The 15,412-nt window shown below is 41.1% G+C and overlaps 1 protein-coding gene across 2 annotated transcripts in view; it reads right to left on the bottom strand.

Annotated features, from left to right (window-relative positions):
- TCF3 (transcription factor 3) overlaps window positions 1-1,201 on the bottom strand; it is a 70,599-nt gene extending 69,398 nt beyond the window's left edge. For both annotated transcript variants that reach the window (XM_039328462.1, XM_039328463.1), the window contains exon 1: window positions 1,111-1,201. The gene's annotated coding sequence lies outside the window, so the exon portion shown is untranslated. The remainder of the gene's footprint in view (window positions 1-1,110) is intronic.
- Between the last annotated feature and the right edge of the window lie 14,211 nt (window positions 1,202-15,412).

Raw genomic sequence — 15,412 nt, 5'->3', positions numbered from 1 at the left:
ACAGTTAAATAATTCCCACCAATCTCATTGCTTTCCTTCCCTACTGTTGATTAATTCACAAATACTTTCAGGAGGTGTGGGGGAGGGGGATCAGTTAGAGTACCTCAAAAATGTGAGCCATGTGGCCTTATATGTACAAACACCGCTTCTAAAGGAGAATATTTGTAGCTTAGGGTTAAAATGAGGGATGCTTGGTGCTGTCTGAATTTGGTTGTTCTCTTGCAGACATTTCATTACCCAAACTAGGTACAGGTAGTCCTCAACTTATAACAGTTCATTTAGTGACCATTCAAAGTTACAACAGCACTGAAAAAGGGACTTATGACCGTTTTTCACACTTACAACCGTTGCAGCATCCCCAGGGTCAAGTGATCAAAATTCAGATGCTTGGCAACTGACTCATATTTATGACTGTTGCCATGTCCCAGGGTCCTGCGATCCCCTTTTGCAACCTTCGGACACGCAAAGTCAACGGGGACGCCGGATTCACTTAACAGCCATGTTACTAATTTTACAACTGCAGTGATTCATTTAACAACTGTGGCAAGAAAGTTCGTAAAATGGGGCAACACTCACTTAGCAAGTCGAGGAATATCCGTGACATCACCACTGTTGATGATGTTACCTGGTCTGGGTAATGAAATGTCTGCAAGAAAACAACTAGACTCTGACAGCACCAAGGACCTTCAGAAATGGCCTTGCAAGAAAAGTGATGCTACTGGCTCCATTTAACTGGAAGCAGCCAAAAAAACCTCCATTGTTGTTAAATAGGCCCGCAACAATTCTTATGAACGTAAGGATTCTCTTGATCCCGAGCAAGATCGACTTTTCCCATTCTTCCAACACATGATGCAAAGGAATCAGGAAATGGTGATGGCTGGGAGACAAGTCAAACCAGGACTAACAACCAAGGTGGTCAAGAAAGCATCATCAGAAAGCTGATGAGATGACAAGGAAGAAAGCAGGTAAGTTCTACTATCATCTATCTTTGTACTTAAAATCAAACAGGACCAGTCCCATTAAATACAGCAGTCATTTTGCCCGTGGGCAGAGCTCCAGATGAGCAAAATTTTTATGGTGTCAAGACTTGCTCCAAGCAGGGACACTTACCTACTATTCCAGACCCCAGGAATGACGACGAAGTTATGCTGTTATGGGATGGCAGGTCCCTGTGTTCACTGTAGTGTGAACCTTCGCCATAACCCTGCTGTAAGGAAAACAAAAATAGCCACCATTTGCACAAAGTCATGAAGCACACTGCCTACCCACTCCTGTCTCAATCAACTAGACCAGGGGTAGTCAATCTTGGCTCTTTTATGATTCGTGGACTTCAACTCCCAGAATTCCTGAGCCGGCATGGCTCAGCTTGGAAACCTCTCCCTTTCCCCTCAGCATGGCTGGCTCAGGAATTCTGGGAGTTGAAGTCCACGAGTCATAAAAGAGCTAAGGTTGCCTACCCCTGAACTAGGCTAAGGGTATCCCATAACCATTTCCAAATCAAAATATACTTTTAAAATTCAATTTAGTTGGCTCTTATAAAGGCCAGCAATCTTGGCATGGATCAAATCGACTCCAACTGACTATCAAACTGTTTCTATATACTCTCATTTTCCAAGTTTTGATTTTTTTCCCTTCTGCTCAATCATGCCCGATTCTCAAAGACTGCCTGGACAACAAGTCCCTGAAGTTTTTTTGGCAAGGTTTTTCAGAAGTGTTTTGCCATTGCCTCTTTCCTAGGCTGAGAGAGAGAGAGAGAGAATGATTGGCCCAAGGTCAAGCAGCTGGCTTCTTGCCCAAGGCAGGACTAGGATTCACAGTCTCCCAGTTTCTAGCCTGATGCCTTAAACACTACACTAGACAGGCTCTCAGCTGAAGTGGTGCAGAAGTTAAATAAGTAAACACACTTCCCTTAAGGCAGTGTTTCTCAACCTTGACAATTTTAAGGCATGTGGACTTCAACTCCCAGAATTCCACAGCCAGCATTGCTGGCTGTGGAATCCTGGGAGTTGAAGTCCACATGCCTTAAAATTGTCAAGGTTGAGAAACACTGCCTTAAGCCATGCTGCATCAGGGTTATGGAGGGAAGTGAGGAAAACACAACAAAACGTCAGCACATTTAGAAAGTCTCCATCATAAAAGGCGGAATCCACCTCAGAGTGAGATGGGCGGCTTCTAAATTCCATAACTAAATAAATCTGTTGCTCTCCAGAACAGAAAAGGTTCTGGAGAGATCATTATCTTCACCTGCTATTATCATGGGAAAGAAAATAAGCCAAATGTAGTTCAAAAAAATGGATGATTAATGTTGGAAGGAAGACAGATCAAACTCAAAAACAAGATGACCGAAGAATTAACTCAGATAGCTAAGCAGAACCTTAAATTCATGGAAATCTTTTAAGTGTGTATCAGCCATTCCATTAGGCTCCATGGAATAAACCTCAACTTTGTTAAAATACCAATTCCTACTTCAGGCTATGTTTTTCTCTCGACTGCTTCCATTCCAGCAGATCATTTTATGACCTGAACTTAGCTTGAACTGCAATAGAATTTTAAGAATAGATTCTTAAGTCTGTCTTTCATCTTCCTTCTTCATTCCTTTTTCTTTCTGTATTAGACTATAAGCTGAATGAGCAGCACCAATTTTACATTATTGTATGTAAGCAGGTCTGGGAGCTCCAGGAGTAAAGAGTAAGGTTAAAAAAAAATTCTTTAACTATGTTCCTGCTAAGCATATACAAACAAGAAGTTTGTTGTTTTCACCTCCTGCTTGTAGATCAGTTTCCTATAGGACATGTGACTGGATGCTCTTACAAAATAATTCCTTAAAATTAGGTTTGATTCCTCAAAATTAAATAGCTCAGCAAGAATTAAGTTGAGAGGAAAGTTACTTTTCCTATATTTTCAGGAAAAAAAGGAATTAGAGTGGAATTAGACACATGTGGCCAGCCCCCAAAGATCCATTTGCATCTTGCAATGAACAGATCTTCCTGATCCTTACCCTGACTTGGTCAAACGTGGAATTGTTCTGATCTCCTGTTGCCCAAGAACCTGAGGTCGGTCGCTCATCCAAACCTTTGGGGGAAAGAAGAAGAGAAAAAACAAAGATTACTTTGATCTACAGGATCTTCAAAAGACAGACTCTCTCAAAGTTAACTCTTCCTTTCACAAATACAAAAATATTTGGATGAAAATCCCAAACCAACACTGACTTTTCCTGTTTTGCAAATTTTCCACACAGATTCAGCTTCAAAGGAACCTCAGTTGATATGTTTGGCAAAATTGTGAGAGGGCAAATTTTATTTAATATTGGTAACACTTCAAGAGGGTTGTAACACAGACAACTTACCTTCCCCAAAGCTGCTTTGGCTAGAGCAGGGCTCCCCAACCCCGGGTCCATGGACCAGCACTGAGCCGCAGGATGCCAAAAACTGGCCTGCACAAACAAGCAAAGCCCCATCTGCGAGATGCAGGCAGCATGCAAAACCATGCCCCCTCCAGTCCACGGAAAAACCTCTGTCCATGGAACCGGTCCCTGGTGCCCAAAAGGTTGGGGACCTCTGGGCTGGAGGAACATTACGGGAATGGAAGTGGAAAAATTCAGGATACTCAAATTATGAAGGGGGGTCGGTGGGAAGGAAGCAGTTAATGGAATAAATTATTTTCTTCTCTTAGCCAAACCTAATTGGTCCATCATTTATGTTATATAAAGAAAAGAAGCCATAAGTGGTCCAGAATGAGACATATTGGTGGCGGCACCTTGGCGCTGCCATCTTGCCATGGCCTTGTCACCATGGCTATCTCGTCGTGGCCATCCCGGCACTGCCATCTCAGTGCAGGACAAATCACCATGGGAAACTTGCCATGGGCAACTTGACACCTCCCTTCACAGGAGGCGGTTGTGAACCACAATGTCGCAACAGGCTGCGTCTCCAGATCAGGGTTCAGCCTCTAGCAGGCTGGCAATTTGTCCCACGCTGAGATGGCAGCGCTGAGGTGGCTCCATTGAGGTGGCCATGATGACGTGGTCGTGGCAAGATGGCCACACTGAGGTGTCATAGATGTCATAGACCCTGGTCATCATCGAGAAAGACTTTCCTCTTTTGCTGACATCTCCATCTCATTTCAGCCCTGATTGAAATTTACCTGCTCCCGGATATGGAATGAGGACCCCCAAAAGCAAACCACCTTCCCCAGAAGTCTGAAGAAATGTTGCAGCAAAATAGACCTCTTTATTTCTCATCCACACAGAGATTTAATTCCTGGTGTTTCTTATGGAAGTTGTAGCACAGCTGCAGATTACAGATTCCGGGAAATGGTTATGGACATCTGCTTGGGAAAAGCTTTCTTAGGTCTCGCTGTGGTAATATATACATTCATGAACACTATGAATTGTCCATTCCAACTGAGAATTCTGGGAATTTTAGTCCCGATGCATCTCGAGGCTGCCAAGTTGGGGAAAGTCCAACTCAAATACTGACATAAAGTACAAGAAGGATCAAGAATGTACTCCTGGCTTCCCTGCAGAGGAAAATGGCTTGAGATGAGCTAACTGCCTTTTGAAGAAGCTATTCCACTATTTTTGGTCTCCTTAGACTAGAGCAGTCCCTCCCTCTCAAGTTGCCCAGTGTTTTTGTATGGGAACAGGGTGAATTCTGCAAATAAATAAATAAGCAAAGTCCCTACAAAATAGGATGTCAATCCTACGCTGGTCTCCTCCCTTTGAACAATTGCAGGCAATTAGGTCAGAAGACCGTTTTAGTCCTGTTGTAGGAGACAAGGCTGAGCCCGAGGGGTCAAATGTGTTATTAGTCTCGAGTCCCTTCAGGCTCACAAGGGATCTAAGTCCAGCCCACCTTGAATTCCACTGACTCTTATCTACCGCCAATTTGCTTTAGCTGCTAGTAGTTCAGATTCTTGTAGAAAGCTTTAACATACAATAAACCTGTATATTTATTTGAACTTCCTGGACTCCTGATTTCCTGCGCTTCACACCTGCTCTAATATGATTGCAAATCAAACCATGTCTGGAACAAGACTGTCCCCTTCCATGTCCAAAATATTACTGGCAGGGAATGTTTTATGTGTACAATGGCATTTTTCCTTTCCAATAAGATATTTCCACTCCTTGACTGATGCTGAAATGAGAGATCTGGAAATCAGCCAAGACCAAGATGGCAAACCAGCTTCATTTGGAGATGGTGTCCATCTTAGCACGATTACTTTAATTTCATTTTATGCTCAGATTGTAACTACATCTCTATCATCACAAGGAGGCTTTGTAGTCCAACTCTACTATGTTTGTATACGTGGATTTTTTAAAGCATATTATTATGAGAAACACAGCATCTTTTTCTCTCCTTCCCTCTCCCTACTGTTCATTTAACCAGAAATTTCTTTCAAAATTACATGCTTCCATTCCAAAGCCTTTTGTGTTAATCATTTCCCTGGAGAATTGGTGTTTAATTGCTGTCTAATTTGCATAATTATGCATATTAATCTCCACTCCTAATGAATATTCATAAATCTCATTTAGAGTTTGTTTTCTAATAAAAAAAATTCCAATCTGATTACGTTGCAGGATTGAGCCTGGCGATGGAGTAAGATGCTTAATGCAACTACAAAAAAACACCATAGTGCTACCTATTTTTTTCAAGGCTGGCAATACTGCAAATTTTGCTCTGCATAATGTTTTACTTCTTTCTTCCCATCCTGCTCTTTTAGAATAGTATCAGGTGTTTTCTGGAACTGGTGAGGGTGATCAAACCAAAGTATATTCCACACAGACATACACAAAATTTAAAAGGTAGGAAAGGCGATAGTGTTCAAAGACTGTTTGCAAAATTAACAGAATAACCAAGTTGGAAGGGACCTTGGAGATCTTCTAGTCCAGTGGTTCTCAACCTTTTTAATGCCGCGACCCCCAACTGGTCGTAAGTCGAGGACTACTCAACCGGTCGTAAGTCGAGGACTACTCAACTGGTGCAGCACCGTTTGCAGAATGGGACTTTTGGCGGGCTCAGCAGGGCAGAGACAGCCTGCACAATTCCTATTGGCTTTTGAAAGCCAATAGAATTAGACTCTATTCAAGAGAGTCTATTCTATTGGCTTTCAAAAGCCAATAGAATAAAAGGGAGTAGCACAGCTAAGGAAAAGGGGGGAAAATGGCGGACTGCGTTGTTTGGCGACCCCCGTGAAATGGTCGTTCGACCCCAAATGGGGTCCCGACCCACAGGTTGAGAACCACTGTTCTAGTCCAACCCCCTGCTCAAGCAAATGACCCAATACTATTCTGCATAAATGGTTGTCCTATCTCTTCTTAAAAACCTCCACAACTTCTGGAGGCAAGCCATTCCATTGACTAATTATTCTGTCAGGAAATTTCTCTATTTCTAGGTTGGTTTTCTTCTTGATTAGTTTCCATCCATTGCTTCTTGTTCTGCTTTCAAGTGCTTTGGAAAATAGGTTATATTCACTTAAGGCTTTTTTAAAGTGAAAAGTACGCAGAAGCTATCTGGGGTTTTGTAAAGAGAAGAGGCTGATTCTTGTTACTGAATTAGTGGAGACGCTTTTTGAATCTAAGTCCAGGTGATGTGAGTGACTTTCCCATCTTGGAAATGTGCATTTGTTAAATTTACATGCTCCCCATCTCACCTAATGAGAAGGAAGAACTCACTGGAGAAGAGCCTAATGCTGGGAAAGATTGAGGGCAAGAGAAGAAGGGGACGACAGAGAATGAGATGGCTGGATGGAGTCACTGAAGCAGTAGGTGTGAACTTAAATGGACTCCAGAAAATGGTAGAGGACAGGAAGACCTGGAGGAACGTTGTCCATGGGGTCGCGATGGGTTGGACACGACTTTGCAATTAACAACAACAACAACATCTCAATATCCAAATATTAATCTGCCTCTACAAAGCATAGAGGTAATTGAAGTAGGCAGATAACCAGGTAATATGGGGCAGGTCTAGTAAAGGCCAAGGTCTCCAAACTCCCACTGAATTTTCCACAATGGATAACTCTTCTTTTTGTTTGGTTACTATAAATCATTCTTCCTAGGACCCGCCTCAAGGTCTTAGGAAGCTACAAATAACATGGATGCACCAAGTTGGCAGAACCAAATCTAAAAGGTCATTTCAAATAAATTCAGAGCCACTTTGTTGTTTCCCTTTATAATAAATACATTTTACAATACACAGTCCTTGACCTATGAATAGAGCAGTGGTAGGCAACCTTGGCTCTTTTATGACTCATGGACTTCAACTCCCAGAATTCCTGAGCCAGCCATGCTGAGGGGAAAGGGAGAGGTTTCCAAGCTGAGCCATGCTGGCTCAGGAATTCTGGGAGTTGAAGTCCATGAGTCATAAAAGAGCCAAGGTTGCCTACCCCTGGAATAGAGGCTGCCCATCATGGTTGTACATCAATTTTACAACCTTTTTTGCAGCAGTCATAAGAGAATCCACAATCACCATGAGCCATGGTGGTGCAGTGGTTAAAATGCAGTATTGCAGGCTGCTTCTGCAGTTCGATTCTCACCGGCTCAAGGTTGACTCAGCCTTCCATACTTCCGAGGTTGGTAAAATGAGGACCCAGACTGTTGGAGGCAATATGCTAACTCTGCAAATCGCTTAGAGAGGGCTGTAAAACACTATGAAGTGGTATATAAGTCTAAGTGCTATTGCTATTAACCAAACACTGTGGTCTTTAAGTAAACCAAAGATTCACTATGGGCACAGTTCTGGGGGGGGGGAGAGGGAGTCCCATTTCCTGGGTGTATCGTGACTTTGAACAATTACTAAGCAACTGGTCATAAATTGAGAACTACCTGTAAGTTTCCTTAAAATAAAATCTTTAGTTCTGCCTTCAATGACGTCATTTCCATTTCTTAAGATGGCTATCAATCTTGAACGTGTAAAATATTCAAATATTTGAAATATTCAAATTTCACACTTCATAAGGGGTTCACCTGCTGAAGGAGATGGTTTGTCCAATTAGAATTGAACCTGCAAACTCAGTTCTGCTCAAAATGATCCATTGTTTTGCTGAGCCTTTTCATTTTATTTTATTTTTTAAAAAGAAGAAACATCTTCCCTTGTGCTAATAGGGGAATGTTCACAAAGAGCCCCAACATAGACTAAAAGCCCCAACATAGACTAAAAACTTACATACTGCTAGGTACATTCTATGCAGCCACATACATATGCACATTGTATCTTCATGCAATTCAATATTTAATGCAATAATACAATGAAATGCAACACACACAATGTCTCCATGCATTTTTGCAATGACAGAAGCTTTCCCCAGCCACTAGGTTTATTTTATTGCACTTTACATCATCCTTAGCCAGCACAGATATGTTTAATTGTGGTTTAACATATCTGAAACATATCAAGATGGAGGACAGATTAGAGCACTAGATTAGAAACAAGAGATTTACATTCAAATTCTCATTTAGTTGCAAAGCTCATAAACAATTGGGGGCAGCCCTATATAAGGGCTCTCTGGAGGAAAAGGAGAGTATTAACTGGAATAAAAATAAAAGAAACAGGAAAATAAACAGCAGATAATGCTTCTAGCTTGCCAAAACTTCCTAACATCGCATGTTATTTCCCAGACTGGAAGGGATAAGAAAACACTCATATTCATTTCCCTCTCTCTCTCTCTCTCTCTCTCTCTCTCTCTCTCTCTCTCTCTCTCTCTCTCTCTCCCCTGGCTTCACGTATCCCCATTCCATTAATAGAGTTATTAAAATGGGGGGGGTAGAGATAGAAACTCTATAGATTAATTATGCATTTTAATAACCCCACTCATGAATATTCATGAAGCATTCTGTGCTCATGTTCTAATTAAAATATACTAATAGTATAAGATGTAGCTGTCAGAAAGAGAGAACATTCTCCCTGCCCCCTCCCACCCCTTCACTTTTTTACACTGGAGTAAATGCAGGTATGTACAGACTGACTTCACCCAGTGACCCACTGCACAGATAAAAATATCTCACTGAAGTTCAACATTAACGACATATTTAGGCAGGGGTAAAAAGAGAATGTAGGCAGTAGGCAAATACACACACACACACACTATAGTAGTGGGTTGTTTGTTTGTTTTTTTAAAAAAAGGAGTAATAGCTGCACATGATTCTGCTGAAGGAAAGAGTTAAGATTAGGGTCAAGTACTTGTCACTATCTGCAAGCACAGAGAAAACCTACTTCATGAGAACGGAGTCTCATGAGAATAAATTGTACAAAGTCAGGTTTGATGAGTCAGGGAAGAGAGAAGATCAATCAATCTGAATAGAGCGGGAAGGAAACTTAGAGGTCTTCTAGTCCAACCCCTGCTCAAACAGGAGATCCTATAGATCAGAGATAGGTGGCGGTCCAGTCTCTTTTTAAAAACCTCCGGTGATGAAGCACCCACAACTTCTGAAGGCAAGCTGTTCCACTGGTTAATTGTCTTTACTGTTAGGAAATTTCTCCTTAATTCCAGGTTGCTTCTCTCCTTGATTAAATTCCACCCATTGTTTCTTGTCCTGCCTTCTGCTGCTTTGGAGATTAGGTTCTCCATCCTCAATTTTTTAAAGTTCTGATCTTAGATTCGTTCAACCAGTCTATATCATGGCACCGAAGAAAGTTAGAGTGCAGTACTGCAGGCCACTTTAGCTGACTGTGTTCAGCAGGTCAGCGGTTCAAATCTCACCAGCTCAAGGTTGCCTCAGCCTTCCATCCTTCCGGGGTAGGTAAAATGAGGACCCAGATTGTTGGGAGCAATGTAAATATATATATATACATTGCTTACTGGTGTACACCGCTTAGAGAGTGCTTGCACTTAAAGCGGTATATAAGTCTCATAAATAAATAAATAAATAAATAAATAAATAAATAAATAAATAAATAAATGGTGCCCAATTGCCCAGGGAGACAGAGATGATGCAGGTTGGCTATTTATCCGTGTAAGGAACTAGCAAGTTACAATAAACCAGTACAGTCAATCAGTAAACCCCACACGACTCACTCCCCACCATCCTAAACTGTGAACCACCATAAACTACAAGGTGCTCCAGCAAGCTAGTGACTTGAAACCCCACAATTTTAAGTGCCCCAAATCTCTCAAGAACCCATATTGATTGAGCACTAGCAGTAAGGTTTTCTTGCCTTGGGCAAAGAAAATGCAGAGCATTGGTTGAATAAATCACAGGTTTTTTAACTGATATTTAATTAATCCATAAAGGAGATTTGAGAGAAAAAATAAAAGAGGAAAGAAAGAAGAGGAAGAGGAGAAAAAGGAGTGGGAGGGGCAGAAAGATCTCCTCCTCCTCCAAAGGTCCAATGTTCTTTTGGATATCTGTCCCCATTCCATCCCACCTGAGCAAAGCAATCCACAAAACTTCTACCTCCCCAAGAGGTAAAAGAAGGAGGTACAATTTTTCACTAATTTCCCCTATGCGTACACACCCAAACTCCAGCATGTAGAGCATGATGTCCTTGGATGCCATAAAATTAGAAGCCACAATTTAAAAGATCATGGAAGGAAGGTGGTGAAACCCAATGTTAGAATCCTTTTGGTGTCAGGATGCACCATCTAGCTTCTTCATGGAGGAGGGGAGTAAGGGATGCGGTAATTTGATTTGAAAAAGTGGCAGACGGCTGCCATAATAAACACTTTCATAATAAGCCGCTTTTGCTGCCTAATCAGCCTGAGAATCAGGCTGAGACAAGCAGACTGCTGAATGAGATTTGGAAAAATCAATGAAATTAGTTGACTGATAATTAGCTTTAATTCTCATAGCAAAACTGTTTTCCCACTAACTAACCACAATAGGAATGCCATTCTCCCACAGACAGACAAGGATACCCATTCCTCTGGACCAGGGTTCTTCAAACCCAGCCCTTTTATGACTCATGGACTTAAACTCCCAGAATTCCTCAGCCAGGCACGATGGCTGAGGAATTCTGGGAGTTGAAGTCTATGAGTCATAAAAGGGCCGAGTTTGAAGACCCCTGCTCTAGACCATGCTTTGTAAGACAAGAAAACACATTCAACTGCAGGACCCTGGAGAGTCAATTCCCACATGCTTTTAAACTCTTGATGGGTGATTTTTATCAGGCCTTTCTGACAACCAGTTTGTAGAAATTCCAAAGCAGTAAAATAAGAATTGCGGTCTACGCTGTAAGATTTTTATTTTATTTTATTTTATTGGCCTGAGTGGTCATATATCAGGACTACCTTGCTATGGATTCTAATTTGAATTTTATAATGTTACAGGTAGTCCTCAACGTACGACCACAATTGGGATCAGAATTTCTGCTGCTAAGCAAGATAGTTAAGTGAGTCATGCCGATTTTATGAATCTTGTTTGCCACAGTTAAGTGAATCACTGCAGTTGTTAAGTGAATCATGAGGTCTTTAAGTGAATTCAGCTTCCCTCATTGACTTTGCTTGTGGCAAATTGGCGGGAAAAACCACAAGTGGTGATCACAGGACTCCAGGATGCTGTAACTGTCCTAAATACAGGCCGGTTGCTAAGCATTCCATTTTTGATCACATGATCATGGGGAATGCTGCAAAGGGTTGTAAGTATGAGGACTGGTCATAAGTTTCATTTTTCTAAACTGTTTTAACTTTCAGCAGTCACTAAATGAATGGTTGTTGAGTCAAGGACTACTAGTAATTATAATCTGCCTGGAATTCTTGGGAATCAAGTGCATATATGATGAAATAATATATAAATAAATACTAGACATTTCTAGAACACTGAAAAAAAACTTTTCAAATCGAAGTGGCAAGTGAGAGGAAGTAAAGACTTGCAGCTAAGAGATTCAAACTATCCTGGTCCATGCTGTGAATATTCCTGCCTGTTTCCATTGTAGGGACATGAATTTGGAGGCCTCGCAGAGACAGCATCTGTGCATGCTAGCACACTACTGTAGTATCTGCCACTAATCCACACCTGAAAAGCAAACACAGATGTACATGTCTGCATACATACATACACACAAATCCTTTTCCAATTGGTTCTGTAACCCTTAAGCAAAAGTTTCTCTTTCAATCTTCTGGGGAAGGGTGGGGAAGGGCAGGAACACCGCAGAGATGCCCTCCACAGAGGGAGAATTTAGAAGTGAGATGCTTCTGCTGGTTTTAATTCCTCTGATCTGGAAGTTACGCTTTTAATGGAACATAAGCTTGCATGGCAGCTGCTTCATGTGGTTTGCTCACATTTATTCCGTTTAAACCCGTTTATCTCATTTTTCTATTTAAAAAAGGATTCCTAGCGGTCAACATGATAACCAAGAACAGAAGTAGGATAGGCTACATTGAAAGCATTTAAATATGTAAATTGTACATGTTTATACCCTATGACAGTGGTGGCGAACCTATGGCACGGGTGCCAGAGGCAGAACTCAGAGCCCTCTCTGTGGGCACATGTGCCGTCGCCCCAATCCTAGGCCTTCCACTGGGTTTTATAAAACCTTTTCGCTTTAGGCCTCTGCCACCTTGTGCAAAAAAAAAAAAAAAGTTCAATCAGTCAATTTCAACTTCTCGCAGGAAAAAAAAGATCTTGCAAAGTTGGAATTGATTGATTGAACTTTTTAGTCCCACCCAGTCTGCCGTTACCACCGCAGCCACGCCCAGCCAATGGGCCACGCCCACCTGGCACCCAACAATGCATAAGTGGGTTTTGGGTTGCAGTCTGGGCACTCGGTCTCTAAAAGGTTTGCCATCACTGCCCTATAATCAATGAATAATTGTACTTCCATATCCGGGCTCAGGACTCATGAACTGATGAACTGCCATAGACTGGGAGGTTCAATCCGGGGTACATTAGGGAAGAGCAATTTTTGACTGGCCACAGGTTTTAAGGGGTATCTGAGGTTCATTGGGGTAGAATTAGTGGAATCATGATTAATTGGAGTGGTCTGTCAATCATTTCTCCCTGTACAGGTAGTTCTTGACTTACAATAGTTCATTTAGTGACTTTTCAGTTATAGCACTGAAAAAAATGCCTTATGACCCCCTTCTCACACTTTATGACCATTACATCATCCTCATGGTCACGTGATCAAAATTCAGATGCTTGGCAACTGACTCATATTTATGACGGTTGCAGTGCACCAGGCTCATGTGATCACCTTTTGCCACCTTCTGATAAACCAAGCCAATAGGGAAGCCAGTAACAACCGTGTTATTAATTTACCAAATGCAGTGATTTACTTAACAAATGGGCAGGAAAGGTTGTAAAATGGGAGAAAACTCACTTAACAAATATCTCACTTAGCAACAGAAATGTTGGGTTCAATTGTGGTTGAGGATTACCTGTATTTTGATGGGACAGACATTGAGGGTGTTTTAAGAAACCAAACCTCTTTAAAATTCCCAAATGTTTTGAAAATTATTGGGGGTGGTTGGTTGGTTTTTTATAAGGGTGAAATATGTCCCTTAAGTCTTGATAACACCTAAGATACCTCTTTGGGCCTTTCAAAACACTCCCCAAATGTTGGCCTCAACCAATCCGTAGGATCCCACCTGGGTTAACTCACAAAGATTTAACTTATGGTTTATTTATTATGACTTTATTGATGTTTGCAATTATTCTTTGCCTGCTCTATGGGAGCTCAAAGGGTACACAAGAGAGTTTATTTTATTTGCATAACAACTTTGTGAGACAGTTTGGGCAGAGTGCAGAGACATCCATGGGTCTTGTGTGTATTTTGAAAAAAATCAAAAATTGGTAAATTTTCCAGGGACTGGGTAGGATTGTGAAATTTTAAAGAACAGAGTGTACTTTATTCCAGGGGTCTTCAAACTTGGCCCTTTTATGACTTGTGGACTTCAGCTCCCAGAATTCCTCAGCTAGGCATTCTGACTGAGGAATTCTGGGAGTTGAAGTCCACAAGTCATAAAAAGGGCCAAGTTTGAAGGCCCCTGCTTTATTCCAACCTCTTCACCTGATATTGGCAAAGAGGTTGGAATATGAGCAGAGACTCAGCTTCAAATCCCCTCATCAGTGATAGAGAGCTGCCTTTCTCCAGGCAAACTTTTCTTGCAGGATAGTTGCTATGAGCAAAAGAGAGAAGGAAAGCTATTTATGACACTTTGGGCTCCTGAAAAAAAAAAGGACATAAACTTAGCAAACAAACAAATTAATGAATTTAAGTGCCTAAATCTCATGAGATCTGTTGTAATCTCATCCATGGGTCTTCAGTAAAGTCCTGTGAGAATACTGAAATCTCACAAAATTTTTATTTTTTAAGGCTTTTGTGGGTGCCTTTTATAAACATTTTTATAACAGACTTAGAATAATATACAGTATTTCTAAAAAAAAAAGTCTGTCTGTCTGTCTTTCACTTACCTATCTACCTACTTTCTAATAGAGATATTTCTCCCTAACTGATTCTGAACAGGCCTACAGAGAACCAGTTCAGACCCAAATAAATAAGCTGATCAGAACTTCATATAGACAATTTAAATGTGTGTTTTCTCATTTCAAAACACTCATAAGACCGAGTCTTTATGATAAAATTCTTGCATGCAGGAAACAAGTACATTTGTTTTTATATACCGGGTGTTTAAATATAATAGCAGAGAAGCAATCTATCCATCCCTACCATCTGCAGTAGCACAGCCTCGACAGAGATATAGTGCCTTGCTATGGAATAAGCCAGAATGAGCAGCCTTTAAGGAAACATTTCCTCTGTTTCTTGATTTATGGCACTGAGGAATTGCTGAGGCTAAGATATTTGAGGAAACCCCTTGGGAGAAAGATAGTCCAGAAGGATTGGTTGACTGTAGAAGTAATGGGCAGGGGGGCAGAATATCCACCAGCTGTGGGTGCCTTTTCAAGCCATTAAGGGCAGCAAATCTATTTTCTGTCACATCTCTCAAGACACAATTTCTGGAAGGGAAATTTAAAAAAAACACACCAAACTAGAGTTCTTTCCTTCAGCTGTGGCTCATCTGTTCTGTGCCCTGCAACAAAGTATTGCCCAGGATATTTTTATGTGTACCTCACCCAAGCTAAAAACAAAAAAAGAAAAAGTGCAGTGGTAAGAGTAAATGGGCATTTCAGGTAAAAGAAAAAGCAAAAAAGAAGAGAAGAAAAAGAAGAAGAAGAAGAAGAAGAAGAAGAAGAAGAAGAAGAAGAAGAAGAAGAAGAAGAAGAAGAAGAAGAAGAAGAAGAAGAAGAAGAAGAAGAAGAAGAAGAAGAAGAAGAAGAAGAAGAACCAAGAACCCACAAATTCAGGTGGATTGAATTATTAAGTGTTTCATTTGCCTGCTAAATATTGTTGCCTCCAGTTTGGAATTAAATAAACTGGTGCTAGGTGTGTGCAAGCACTAGAGAGTCAGAAAACATAATTTTCTGCTGACCATGCCCTCTGTGCCCCAAATTCATCCCTGAGCTTTACAGTCATCTGCT

Source organism: Crotalus tigris, unplaced genomic scaffold, assembly GCF_016545835.1.
Source record: "Crotalus tigris isolate CLP2741 ecotype Arizona unplaced genomic scaffold, ASM1654583v1 scf7180000024379.1109085, whole genome shotgun sequence".
Lineage (NCBI taxonomy): Eukaryota > Metazoa > Chordata > Lepidosauria > Squamata > Viperidae > Crotalus > Crotalus tigris.
The sequence above is the reverse complement of the archived record's forward strand: the minus strand, read 5'-3'. Positions and strand labels throughout refer to the sequence as shown.